At 46.7% G+C, this 15303-nt stretch overlaps 1 protein-coding gene across 5 annotated transcripts in view; it reads right to left on the bottom strand.

Moving 5' to 3' along the window:
• Positions 1–12855, bottom strand: part of frmd4ba (FERM domain containing 4Ba) — a 40319-nt gene extending 27464 nt beyond the window's left edge. For all 5 annotated transcript variants that reach the window (XR_013812294.1, XM_079748164.1, XM_079748161.1 and 2 more), the window contains exon 1: positions 12634–12855. The gene's annotated coding sequence lies outside the window, so the exon portion shown is untranslated. The remainder of the gene's footprint in view (positions 1–12633) is intronic.
• Positions 12856–15303: the final 2448 nt, after the last annotated feature.

Genomic DNA, 15303 nt, shown 5'->3' with positions numbered 1-15303 from the left:
CTGCCCTTAGTGCTGACCGAGTCAGCACTAAATCACACATTGTCAACCTCAACTTGAGTTGAAAGGGGAAAGTCTCAGGGAATCCAAACTACATGAATATTTCGAACTTTAAAAAAAAAACAACACAACACATCTGGCAACGAGCAGGTACCAATCGTCGCGGTCAGTCAAACAAATCACAACCACCCCCCACCCCCATCCAACCCCAACAAGCAAGCAATCCTCATCCTCATCTCTGATCAATTGGTTTAGCGTCGGCCCCACCTGGTAGCATCCTCCGACCTGGAGCCAGGCGTCCATCAGCTGTCGGCAAGGGGCGACCACCCCCCGCTGGTACCACCTCTTCAGGCTCTGCTGGGCCAGGGACCAGGCTAGCTGGCCGCTCGACGCCACCAGGTCTTCCACCCCAGACATGATGCGCATTGCCAGGGCCGGCAGTGCCTTCTGCCCTCTGCTCGCCAGCCTTCCTACCGATCGCCGACCGACGGAAACTGAAGCTGCACCTTGAAGCTCGGATTGCCCACCGTTTAGCAGAGAGGTGATGACCAGTGATGCTTGTGTAAAAGGGCTCCAATGTGCTTCCCCCACCTCGGCCCTTGTGAGTGAACACAGCCCTCCTCTGCTGTGCCTTCTCTGAGCACCACAGCCTCTCACTGGAGGCTGTTGTGTGCTTGTGTTTTAATGGCAAAGACCAAAGAAAAAAAACAGAACGTTCCACTGTGACTTTCAGATGAGGTCATTTTCCCAGAGAAACTGGAGGTCTGGAGAGCTGGTGTGTGTGTGGGTGGGTGTGTGTGTGTGTGGGTGTCAGACTTGGCCCTGCTTCTGCAAAGCATCATCACGCAGCCTCAGTGGATGCAGTGCAGTTCAAGGGACCAGGACCGGAGCATACAGGGAACTCACTGAGTCCCTCTTGTATACAAACATCATCAACACCCAGGGTGACCAGGGAGGACTGGCTGGGTGTGACTCATTCTCGCCCACAAACCGTTGTAGTGGTTGAATTTATTTTAGTGCTTTGGTGGAAATTTGCTTGCCGTTGCCATTTTTTTTTTGGTGTGTTTGTTTGTTTTTATTTAGGAGGGGGGAGGGGGGGGTTAATATATTCTTAGAATGTTTTCTAGAGTTTTTCATTAAGAAAGCAAATAGTATAGCCTCGGAATGATTAAATCCCCTTTATTACTTTTTATTGCTGTATCTCGGCATCATACAATGTTCATCTTGCCTGGGGGGACGGCCCATCAGTCATTTTCTTAGCAGCTAGGTTGTAATTTCCGGCTCAAGTTAACTACTGTGGAAAATAATAATTGCTCACCTTTGCATAGGGACAGGTGATATATGTGACTGGGGATAATTCTTGGTGAGAGCAACATTACCACACCCACTGACCTTTTCTACGGGAAGCCCCTTTTGCCTCCAGTAAATATCCCTATATGTTTGCATTGCATAAGCGTCCTGGGGTGCTTTCTCAGTAAAACTCACTCTTTCTCAGTAAAACGAGCGAGACAAGACAAGACAAAATACGTGCAGGGCTTAGAGGGCTGCCCTGTGCGTCTACAGGGCGCTGCGTGTCATCTGGAAGCTATCTCCTGCTGTTTGTTTGTGTGACCCATCAAACACACAAACAGTTTCCTGGAATCCTTGACAACAACAGTCGGCAAACAGGGGGAGAAGCAGAGGGACCTCTGCTTTCACTAAACATACCATGTTAATTTACAAATAAATCAGTAGGTAGAGACACTTTAATCCAAAGCTAATTACAGTGAACTGAATTCAGATAAATGACATTAGCTGGTCTATAATAAATAGGTTGTAATCATTGGGGGATCGAATCCAGGACCTTTAGCTGCGAGTTCAGAGAAACTGAGGTCTGGAGAGCTGGTGAGTGTGTGGGTGGGTGTGTGTGTGTGTGGGTGTCAGACTTGGCCCTGCTTCTGCGAAGCATCATCACACAGCCTCAAAGGTGACAGCTTTTGCTGTACGACTACTTTTCCTGTGTGACTAGGATGGTCTCTTTTGAACATTTGCAGCTGCAGAAGATTTGGAAATGAAACCATGAGCAATTAACATACATTATGCAAATGTATTTATGTGTTGATTCCTTTTAGACTTTGAGTCATGTACTGTATGAAACGGTTATTTCTCTATGGAGCCTTACACCAGCTTTCTCAATTACATAGGTTAATAATAATATATATATAGAACTTTGGTTCAATCAGTCTTCAGAGGGATGGGAAATGGGATTTGTCAAATGCACATATTTTTTCTTTTTGTAGTCCCAGGAGCTCGTGCACCATGGCCCAGTGATGGGGCCCCGACCCACGGTTTGAGAAAACTCTGCCTTGAATGACCTTGTGCCTAGAACCTTGTGCAGATCACATTTTGAAAATGAGCTTTGTAGTACAGGGATGAATGACATACAGGTTTAGCGCAAAATAAATTGCAGACATCTCATTGGACACACTCGTCGATCTGAAGTGCAAACAACCATGCATGTTTGTGGTATCATTTTATCAAAAAGCATTCAGCAAATGGATATGGCAACATCACCCGGCACTAATGCTATAACATTCACATCAGTCACCGCAGGAAGTGGATGAATCAATTTCTGGAGGTTCAATTTCATTTGGCATCCATATTTAGACCGGCCGCGCAGCCGAGACCGTTGGTGAACAGAATCAATTAGGACAAAGACGAGAGGCACGTGTACGCCGGGACACAGCTGTCCTGAGTGACATCAGCCGTGACGACAGCAGATGTGTCGGGCACAAGTAATTCTTTATCCCCTACACGCGCGTGTGCCGCTAAGATTCAGTTAGTGGTTGCGATGGTTGGAACAAATGCTCAGAGAGCAATATTCATTCCAAATCGCCACATGATTGGATTTTAAAAACCACTGTTGTACTGGTTCCAAATTTAGCATGTCATCATTAAAAGGCCAAATTGAATTGCTAATGCTAAATGAGTTCAAAACAGGATCTGTTTACCTGAAGCAATTTGAAGGCAAATAGAGAGCCTAGTAGCCTACACAAGCTTTTCTAAATATTTTTTGTAAATGTAACATTAATTGTTCTCTAGAAAAAACATTTCGCTGCCACTTGTCAAGGAAATTGCAGTGGAACCACTCTGAGCTCTCCGTCTCTGTCCCCAGCCTGGCACCACAGCCGTAAACAGCATGACCTCAGGCTCCAGTCTGCCAAGCCCAACTCAAATGTGTCAAACATACTGATGACTGTGCAGCTTACATCCTGAACAACGTGTTGTTTCACATTTTTTGCTACCCTAAGACGCAATAATGCATCGAGGTACATTCCAAGTTAGGCAGCACACATCGATTGTGGCGCTTGTCAACTCTGCTATTATGTTCCCGTCGTTCTGATTTGCTGCAGCTCTTATTCACGGCCAGCAGATGGAGAACTTCTACCATCCATATTTCTTGGCACAATAGCAGAGCACTTAGCCAATGCATTTACCTCGCGAAGTCTCAAATGTGTCATTACTGGCCTATCTGCAATTCCCCTCTTTAATACCATACCCACCCAGGCCTCTTCTCTCCTACTGTGTGCCTCTCATTGAACATGCAAAACCGGGCGTGTTTGACACACTCAGGCGTGGCCTAGAAAAAAAAGATAGACGAATGAGAAAGGCTGCGGGTGCCAATTTAACCCTCTCTGAGGTCTGCGTGGTCCCCTAACAGCCCGGTTCTCTGCGGATGATACTAGATGGGCCGTGTCATGAACAGCCCCTGCTGCCAAGATTCTCTCTCTCTCTCTCTCTCGCTCTCTCGCTCTCTCACTCTCTCGCTCTCTCGCTCCCTCCCCCCCCCCCCCCCCCCTCCCCTTGGGCTTGTTTCATATGGATGGCAATCACCCCGTACAGTAAGTGGCAGATTAATTGACTAAAAAGGGGGAAGGCCTCCTGTGGGGCTGAATGCGGGCCGGGGAAACAGCTGTCATCCAGCGCAGGTCTGCAGATGACAGGCTATTGGCCTCCATGGTACGCACAGCTGACAGGCCAAGCACCACGCTCACCGCACCATACACCTGGCTGGCACCGCGGCCGGGCGTACACGCATGAACACACACACGCTCATATTCACATCCAAACACACACACACACACACACACACACTGAAACACACACTCACATTGATATTCACATATATAAAACACATTCATATTAATACACACACACACGGTTCAATGTGCACATCCCTATTCCAGTGATCTAGTGGTGAGCTGCCATAGTGGACCTGGTCTTTGCCCCACTGTACATTCTGGGACTGTCAGCTGGAATGTATACAGTCCCTGTCTAACAGCAGCACACCCAGGGGACGGTTTTGTATCCATTAATTATACATGGTGCTGGTTAAAAGCATTTCAGAAAACCTGAGGGTGAATGAACTCCAGCAGTACATTGGGTACATTCTCTCCTCGCTCCAGCCTGTTTGGTCAACATAACCCTTGTGTCTGCTGCCACCATCAGCTCCTTCACGCTGACCCTAAATAACTTGTGGCTGGTACCCCCCACTGCGACAGCTTGATCAATATTGAAACACGCTCCCGCCTCCAGGAGCCGTCTATCCCGAGGACTAACATCCCCCTCTGTTACTGTGAGACAATCATCCATCCATTTTGGAATAAAATCGACTTTAGGCGCAACCATATCAGCTTAAGCTAAAACCACAAGGCGTCTCAATCACAGCCAATTACAGCCATGTGATGAAGCTCTGTGCCGCCGAGTGAATGGAGAGACACACAAAGCTTTTTCCTTTCTCATTTTGGGTGGTAATATACAGTCAGGCTCTGCTTTGTGTGGCCTGCCAGGGGTCGGGGGGCTACTGCAGTATGAAAGAGGCTAAAGGGGGTGGGGGAAGAGACCTTGAGGGGCTTAGTCGGCCACCACTGGACCCATTGACTTGTCCCGATTGTGGCTCAGGATTTGGGGCGCCCTTTATTTGTGATACAGGACAGCACTGAGACCAACGCTGGAGCTGTGAGAGGCCATGGCTATCTGTGTGTGTGTGTGTGTGTGTGTGTGTGTGTGTGTGTGTGTGTGTGTGTGTGTGTGTGTGTGTGTGTGTGTGTGTGTGTGTGTAAACCAGATGCTCTGAAGAGGGGGGAGGTGGAGGACAGCAAGGGGGGGGGGGGGTAGTAACAGAGGCCACCGTGTTGGCCCGCATGCAGTCTGCCGTGTCAGAATATGCCCCTCCACCCCCACCCACCCGCCCAGCCTCCCTGGGGGGACGGAGGACGCCCGGATCAGTGGTGGAGGCTGTTCCACCACCACCAGAAGGCCAGAAGAGACAGTAGGCCCGGGCCACTGGTGTTGAATATCATCAACAAGAGAATGCCTGAATATGAATGGCTTGGCTTTAGCAGCACCACAGGGCAGCAGAGAGAGACAAAGGACGAGAGAGAATGAGATGATGTGAGAAAGAGAGGGAGAGAGAGAGTGAGGGGGGGAGGGAGGGAGTGATGGGGAAGAAGCAGCAACACAGATCATCGGTAATGAGCCTTTAGGGGGGAAATGAAAGAGACCTGAATGGATGGCAAAAATACGAATAGCGTGACCTCAAAGTGTTGGTTTTCTGGTTCATGCATCATAGTTTAATGTCTTCATTAAGAACGCGCTTTGACTGGGAGACAAATGGAACGCAGCAGGATCCATAAAGTGGAGCATATCGCTCTGAAATCTGTCGTAACCTTTCCTTTTTTTTGGTTTGGTTGGCACTATGTTCAACCCCCCCATGCTGATTCCATTGTTTGTTTCAGGACCGGCCAATGTGGCTGACATGACATTGGCCATATATCTATAAATATGGACAAATTACAAGCCGGTAGCACAGACGACATAAACACATTACGTCCAATTTCCGTGTTGAATATGTGCCAAGGAAACCCTCTGAGGCAGGGATAAGGATCAGCGTCTGTATGACAACACCGCAGAGCACAGCGGCGGCAGCACAAAGCCACCCTAAATATTACTATGCGTTACCATATTTATACGGTAACGCATAGTGTGATAGTCATCAGTCAAAATCACAATAACCAATTGAATGTTTTGGAACCATGAACCGAAACATCGTGTTTAGTGCTGCGGCCATTGTTAAATATTTATTAACCCATGGCAAGGCAAGAGTCTAGTGTCACAGCCCTGCTGAAACCCTATGGGAACATACAGGGAAGGAGGCCCAGACAGCACAGGGGATGGGACAAACCTACCCTTCGAAAAACACTGATTTGACCATTTGTTCTTATTCACAGATATATTGGCCACTGATGTGCCGATATTCACCGGTTTACAATAACTGTGCCACACAAGCACTTTCTGTTAGTCCTGCTAATATTGTCTATCTGGCGAATTCCGAGCCTTTGGTTATGGGTGGCTATTTAACTTTCAGATGAAAAAAATAATAAAATCAATACTGGTATGTACTCCTGGGAACCAGATGAATCTGCGAGCTCGTTTTATTTGCTCTGGCAGATGCGTCTGGCCCCCCTCCTGTTCAGACACATTTCCAGAAGAACTGGCCCGGGTCTTGCCAATCACAACCGTTTGTCAAATATGGGCCGGGTTTGATACAATGACTTTGTTGCAGGTCTATCGAATGGCTTTTTGGTCTGTGCCCATTAATAACACTCTTCGGAAATCAAAGGATCCAGACTAATACCCATTTGCGAATGCGTGTGGTATTCAAAGGTTAATAGCTTGGTAGCTTGGTATCGGCGACTCAACGTAATATTGATGTGTCTGTAGCGTGTGTCCTTTATAAATGAATAGTCAAAACTACTAAGCATGTACTGCATCACTGCAGCAACAGCGGAAGCCATTATGAGGATATAATGACTAATTAGCGGGTTTGGGGGGTTGTGATTAGTGATGATGACATCATGGGACCCTCTGGCTTATCGCAGCCAATCTAATTGACTAACTACCTAATAGGATCCCTGCTACGGCTCTCACTGGCCAATGAAAACATACATGCCCAATCACAACACTAATTTAGGACTGCTGTTCCTAACAGACCCTTGTTCTATGAAATGTTGTTGTTTAGATTATTGTTGTACGGAGACATACGTGAATCCACCTGACAAATGTGTGTCCCTCCATGGTGGTCTGAAACCCCACTCCGTTTCTCACAATGCGTGTCTGAGAGCGGAAATGAAGCTTGAATTGGAATTTAAACGATTGGCCCGCAAGAGCCAATGCTTTACCACTGCTGCAGTGATAACTGTAATAAAGTTCAGTTTAAATCCCCCGCAACATTAACAATGCTATCTCTTTTTAGCGAGAGGTAATGGCTTAACTGCACCTCAGCGCTTAAATTCACACCTCAGAGTACAAAGTCTAAACCCAAGCCCTTCAATCTAATAATCTTTCTCTAAAAGACGACGCAGCCCTGGCCTGTGCACTAAGCTTGCCATATTACCTTACCGGTATTCCCTTACAACCCAGGGTGGCCTACACCTGTCACAACCTGGAAGGGTGCCTGCTTAGGGGTGCACGGCGCATGTTGCCACTGTATCCCCTTTCTCTCAGTATCCAGGTCATGTTAACGCCGGCCCACAATCATCGGTTTATCATCCACTAGCGCGATACGACGGCCCCCAGGGCATGGAAAGCATGTGAGAGGCTGCGAATGTTGCTGATGGCTATCTTTAGTTGTTGTCTTTATAAATGCCCACCAGGGCCCCAGCCTCTGTGAACGTGGCAGTGGCTACTATGCAGGCCGTGTGTATGGGGTTGTACTCACAACAATGGACTGTACTGGGTGAAAGGCTACGGCAAACACTCCTGCTCATAGGATATCCCCTGTGCTCAGCCCATACAGGAAGCAGCCTATGAACAGTGTGTAATTAAAAATAACAATCGCTCTTATGACGAATATCCCCATTGAATTTAAGACCGTTTAGCCCTTAACAGACTCCCTGCTTCCTACTGTATCATCAAAGGACCAGACCACCCCGCCTGTCCACTCCCAGGCCGCCTGTCACTGTCCACCCACTGGGAGACTGCCAGGCTCTGTGCATCCCCTCCTCCCCCACAGTAAGGTCCTGTCTCCATCTCCCTGCTCTGGGAGGGGTTTGGCTGGGCCCAACAGCAGGAGGGCTCCCCTCTGTTCTGGATCACCGGCCAGGTGATAATGACCACCCCTCCCCACACACACGCTCACCATCCTGGGAGGCTGCAAGGTGACTCTTCACTGCAGCGCAACTGAGGAGTTTATAGGCCGATTGCCATGGTCAGGTGAAGGAGCCCATGTATGTGCGAGCAAGGGGGGGGGGGGGGGGGGGGGGGTTATGTATTAGCTCAGTAGTGGTGGGGTAGGTTTGAGTGAAGGGTGGAAGGGGGAGGTCGGATTAACCCGGTAAAGGAAGAGGCTCATGTGACACTATTAACACTAAATCCTAAGCTTCTCAGAGAGAGAGCGAGAGAGAGAGAGAGGGAGAGATACTACAGATCCCCCAACATACGATCAGCACGGCAAGAAAACAAACCGTTATTCTGGCTTGAGAAGAAAGGAGGTGTATATATGGACAGGACCTCTCCTCTCCATCCTCCCTCCCTCTCCCTTGTCCCCCTCCCCCCCCCTGCGGGGAGCTTCCGTGTGAAGGAGTCGCGCGGGACCTTTAGCGGTGAGCATTTATTGACCCGGGTCGGCGTGCGGCCTTGGGGTACATGTGTTCAGGGAGCACGAAGGGCTCCTCCACACTCGATATTGTGTACGTCTTCATTGGCCCCTGACAGGGGTGATAATGACAGGGCTAGGCCCTCCACTCCCGCTCCATCCGTTGATGAGCGCTTCCCACTCCCGTTCGGAGTCTCTTATTGGCCATTACCATTTAGTATCTCCAACACCCCCTCCCTCTCAATAATAATTACCCAGAGTACTGACTCTACGGGTGCTGTGTGTGTGTGTGTGTGTGTGTGTGTGTGTGTGTTGCCGAGAAAGTCAGAGAGCGGTGAATGGGTTGAGAGAAGCAGCATGATTACAGGAAGAATCACTCTCTATCCATCCCCCCCCCCCCGATTCTACAAACCCCAAAGCAAAGACCCCACTTATAACAAAAAACACTATGCACACCCACACACAAAACCCAGAGCTGAAAGAGAGAGAGATAGACAGAGAGCTAGGAAGACAGGGAGAGAGAGAAATAGATGTCAGAGGGCTTTGTATTGTTGCTATTTCCATTTTCCCTGCCTCAGAGCTATACTCTGCTTGTCTGAGAACAAGACCAGAGAGGGCAGTGCCCTCCTATGAGATGTGCCTAAGGCTATGGTGTTGTTTATCTACAGGGAACCACAGCAGGCCGGCACAGGTTCATGTCTCTCCCTCCACAACAACAACAACAACAAAAGCCTGGAGCAATGGGAACCACTAAGGGAGCAATGGGTCCACTCGGAACCAGACTGGGATTAATATAGCAGATAGAGATGTATGGAAACAACACAGTACAGAGTACAGTACAGACAGCTGTTTTGCTTTGGGAGACATCACAGCTCCTGGCTCACAGAGCAACAGACACCGGAACCCACTGCCAACGACCATTTCACCTGTACGAGATAACACACAGGGCCTGAAACCAATGCTTGGCTGGATTGGTAGGTTTTTCGAATGACAAAATAAACAAAGTCTACTCACTAAAGAATAATGAGGAGCTTTACAATTTCCAAGTTGCCGTTCTGTATGTAAACAAAGACATCCCCGGCTGTATTTTACACAATCCCCCTGAGAGCACTACTTCTACTACTACTACTACGACTACACCACTATGAAGTGGGCCCAATCGATGGCCTACTGTACATAAATCAAGAGTGTGTGTGTGTGTGTTACGAACTGCCTGGGATTGCCTCTCTGTCTATTAAAAGACTGAAGTATATTGCAGTGGCTTAATACAGTCTCTTTGGTCTTAAATGAAATGGAAACAGTGTCCCAAAGGAATTGCTTGGAGAGCCTCCTCAGACCGAATGAGAGTGCGCATCCCAGGGAATTTGTTACTCAAATGCACTGGTCAGCGTTGAATATAAATGCTGCTATGGGCAACCAAAGAACCAAAATAGGTATTTGAATATTGAAATCTGTCACACAAATAACAGGGTCAATGCAACCTTGCAATCCGACCCAAAACTGAATTGAATTAGTCATAAAATACAGAGAAATGTTCAGAACCATGCCTTAATTATATAGTATGATAACTCTGAACTCGTTAAACCAGCATGTTTTTTGTATTGTATAACGGACCTCCACTACAAAACATGTATTCATGGAAGTTGCAATTTCTGGGGCTTTCCAAATCCAAATCCAGAGTAAATCCTCCAAAGTGCACACCATGGCCGTGGGATATCGCAGAATATGTCTGCAACACTGTGTAGCATGCGCTGTGAAAAATGTAAGGTACAGACTGTTTTCATGCAGGACATCCTGTCTGAGAGAACAAAGACGGTCGTGAGAGAAGGAACAGGCTGGGAGATGGACGGCCTGGGCTCCACAGCCAACGAGGAGCAGATTCCTGTTGACATGACTTGCGGCGTTATGAACCTTGCTTTCACCACACGCCTATCCCCAATGGATCAATCAAGGGCCGAATTAGAGCCATCCGATGAACCGGCAGTCCAGTTGATGGTCATAACATTGACCCCCTTTCCCCCATCATCCCCCTCAACAACAAATACTGATTATTCCATACGCAGCACCGTCTGTACCTACTCTATTGCTTAATATCTGACAGACCTGGATGTCATCTTTGGAAACACCCTTATTGCGCTGTGATACTTTGATGGCGGGTACTGCAATCTGTCTGGGCTGTTTTATTCTTTATCTTTAACACCCTTTACCTTAGATGCCCCGCTTCAGAATGAGGAACTGCATTGATTGATGCAGCTGCTAAGCCCATCAACTACAGTTGACCCACAAACAACTATTGAACGACAATTTGCCATTGCTCCAGTCAAACGGTCTAACCAAAAAACAACCAAGAACGCTTTATCAGAAAACAGCAAAATGCTTTTGTAGGTCTATTTTTAAGTCACGTGTAGACTATATAAAAACCGACGGGTGAACAAAGAGAATAATCGTCGTCCTATCTTTGTATGTGCTCTCTTTGTACTTGATAAAGAGTTTCACCTGTGGTCTGTGCAGAGGTATATCCTGCTGTCCAAACCTGCCTAGCAGGTACACTCGTTTCTGGCGAAGTATCATATGACTGCCGATCTTCTTTTGCATTGAGGACACTTAGTAAAGAAATTAGTAAAACACAAACACACACACACACGAAAAATGCTTATTTGACTTTTTGTTTAAGGACAAAGCAAGGGACGACATGGGAGTGGGAACATATGAGGATGGCCGTTCACAGGTTGTCAGGAGGCCTCGTAATCTCTCTGCTAGTACCACAGCTTGGAAACGGAAGCATGTTGTTGATATTTTCTAAATTAATGTTATGGTTATAGAGTGAATGGATTCACATTGATTGATAGCGAACATCTGCCTCTACTGGCTACCCAAACAGCGTTGGAATGTTCTCTGACAATTGATAGTTTGATTGAATTGAAAGCGCTGACCCCATTAAAGCGAATGAACGTCCCAGACTAAGTACAGGACAATGTCCCGCTGCCTTTGCAATTTTATACATGCGTCACTTTGTGTTTCTAAGTGAGTGGGTGAGTGAGTCAGTGACTGTGAGTCAGTGATTAAACCACATACCAAATACTTTTCTTATTGTTCTATGACAAATTCATTGGCAAAGATTGTTTAGAATCCAGCTTTGCTTTGCCATCCCAATTTACAAGGAAAAAATTACACCTGACAAGAGATTTACTCCAGCCACAAGTTGTTTGTACATACTTTATATACTGGGGAAACCCCTTTTGTTTGTTTTCTGGTCTGGTGTGAACGAGATCGAGTCTGGCCTAGTTCTTCAACCCCTATGTTTATGGTCAAGAGTGACACAAGACCCATGCAGGATGTCACATGCCTGCCCTCTCTCCCATTGTTTCTTGAGGCCAGGAAACAGGATATTCACACAGGCTGCGGAGCAGAAACCAAGAGCATCAAAAAGCGGTCTGCATTTCTGTCATCCTACTAGAGGGCGTCTGACCGTATCTCCACATGAAAAGCATTCAGCTTTCCACGCTGTTACACGCTCCACAATTTAATTCAAACATCACATAAAATCGCAATCATGGGACATTACTTGACTGTCCAACACGAAAAACACATTGTCATATCACGTAGTGCACTCCTCAAAAAAATCCATTTAACTTTTTTAGCCAATCATAAGATTATTTGAATGACAAGCGGAGCCTTATTAAAAATTAACAATATGCATAAAACCTAGCATATTTGGACAATTTGCGTTACACTTGTGGACTACACGTCTAGCCTACTGATCACCCAAAACACAACTATATACACTGTAGCCGGCTACACTAACAGAAGGCACAACGCAACTATTATTGTCCAATGCCGATAACAAAGTCCGGCCGGGCGACCCACTAACCCCACTCCAGATAGTTACAAATGGTGCGCCCTGGAGCAGGTGAGCCAAAGCCGCTCGACACACAATTCCGATCAGGACCATATCAATGTTGTTCTATTCAAAAAAGCAAACAGGTTGAAATATCTCTCACCTTATTTCCTTTGTTGGCAGCCTGCCGCTGTGTATGGACACAGACACAGTCAACTCCACTTATTGTAAGAAGCGGGTGCTTCCTCGTCACCGGCGAGTAGAAAAATACATCCAATAACTCTGTTTCAATGTCACAAGTCTTCCGAAAAAAAGAACTAAAGCTGTGCGCTTAAATGGTCTGTTGATTTCGGGTAAAGAACGATGCCTTGTCGACATAACCTTGCCGTACACAGTCCCATCTGTACACAAATACACACATACACAAACACACACCCCGCCTCCTATCCTCCTGCCACCCTCAGCCAATTCATCCACCAGACGAATCTCCCTCCGTCCCTCGCTGAGCAAATATCCGCCGTCCAATGGAAGAGTGCTCTCTGGCGACCTCTGGCGCTCCACCACGCCTGTCCAGAGTGACCGTTAACGCAGTTCAAATCTCTCCAGGAATAAAGAGAACCTTGTTAGTTTGAACTTGTGTGTGTAGGCTACTGAGCAGGCGTGAATTGGCAAAGGCAAAGCTACTATGCCTATAGAATATAGTAATATGTTGTGGTGACTAATAAACGTTAAACTTTAAGATGCAGCACTGCAATTTGATTACACACGTGTATTGTTTTTTTATTCATGACCCAACCGAAATGAGTTTGTGGTTTCGTAACACAATTGAATATTTGAGTAAATATTCAAGATTAAATTGTCGGATAGCATCTTTACACATTTATATATTTTTCTGAGTAATCAAATTATGCTATCCCCTGATCTGTCTCTCCCGAGCCAGATTTTCAAAAAATGCTTGCGAATCAAAAAGAAAAACAAAGAAAAGTAAAAAGAAGAATAAGAAGAATCACTCCTAATGAAATATCACAAACAGCTCTTCATTTTTTTGGCCGTTGTGGGACTTTGAAAAAAAATGACGAATTTCACACTTTTATGAGAATACACAAGGAAGGAAAGGAGTGGCGTGCTGTTGGGGACTCAGCCAGTGGAACAATGGAAAAGCCCAGTAATCTCTCCATAGGAAATGTAGAGGGGGGGGGGGGGGGGGGGGGGTGTACCGTGTCTCGAATTGATGTGGGCTCGCTGGACCAGGACAGTGGGTACAGAACCCCCTATGAGGTCTGGGCCAATCGTGGTGGTGCACGGTGGGAACATACAGACAGAAAGGAGAACGAATACCTTTCTTTGTGTCTAGGCAGAAGGCTTGTTTTGTTACTGGAGCAAGGGAGGGAAAAAAGCTTCCTTCAAAGCCTCTAAATGAGTCACCCAAGAGACTCCCAAGAGACTCCCCCCCCCCCCCCCCTTCATTTGTGAGGATTTCTGCTAGCCCTTGATTAGGCACAGCCCATGTATTCACCAAGTAACACCCCCCTACAAACACACACACACACACACACACACACACACACGCACTGACCCCCCCCCCCCCCCCCCCCCCCCCCCCATCCCCTTAAAGCGCCTCTTGGCCTTAGCACCAGTTGAGATTATCCTACTTGCTATTGTTCGGATGACATTTCTTGTAGGTTACACATGTCATTAGTCCGCAGAAGAGGGCAAATGAGGTGCTGCTCCCATTGTCCGATAATCCCTTCATTTTAAAACAAACCTTTTGTTTTATTTTATACTATAAAAAAAGTATACTATGAAAATATTTTAGGAGATAGATAATTTTTTAACAAAACCTTTTTCAAATTTTTGTTTATTTCCATATATCTATATATAAATATATATATAGATATATGCACACATACAAATACCTATGTATTTCCTTGTGTGTAATTATTTGTAGCAATAAATAAACAAAGAGCAGGCAATGTTAATATATGTGCCAATAATAATCATCAACATCAACAAAAAAAATCTGTAGAATTGTAATATTCATAATGCCTGTACCATGTTCTGCTGAAACACATGAGCGCAGCAGATAAGGGGTGTGAGGGGAGCCGTGTTCTTAGGGAAGACACAGGGGTGTTGCGCTAACCTTCCCCCAAACACACACACACACACACACACACACACACACACACTCAGACACACACACACACACACACACACACACACACACACACACACACACACACACACAGCCTTGATTGACACACTGTGCCAGTCCTGGTTCATTGTTAGTTTTCATGCCATCTTTCTAACATACCCCACCCCCAACACACACACAAACGCACGCACGCATGCACCCGCACACACAGATACACTCTACCCAATGGCACCAAGATTGAGGTAGATCAGCCCAGATACGGTCATCCCTCTTTTGTCATGCACTCTCATACAACACACACATACGCATGTGCACACGCACACACACACGCACACACATGATAGACTCTACCAAATGGCTGCAACATTGAAGTAGATCAGCCCAGATACAGTGGTCCCCCTTGTGTCATGCACTCTCATATAAACTCCCAGGGAGACAGAGGTGGGAGAGCTCTCTTTGTCAATACCTGAATCTGGACCAATGAGATCTGGGCAGTAAACAAGCCATGCTAACAAGACCCTCCCATCTCTTGCTAAGTATCCATTTCTAGAAAAGCCTCCAAGCACCAAGTATTGCCCCCCGCCCCATGCCACCAGCTCCTATTCTTCTGCACTGCCATGGTCATTTCGATGCCTCCTTTATGTTTGCCAGGTCACTGCTGCCAATAGGTTCAGCAGTGAC

This window comes from Pollachius pollachius (genome assembly GCF_949987615.1).
Source record: "Pollachius pollachius genome assembly, chromosome: 12".
NCBI lineage: Eukaryota > Metazoa > Chordata > Actinopteri > Gadiformes > Gadidae > Pollachius > Pollachius pollachius.
The sequence above is the reverse complement of the archived record's forward strand: the minus strand, read 5'-3'. Positions and strand labels throughout refer to the sequence as shown.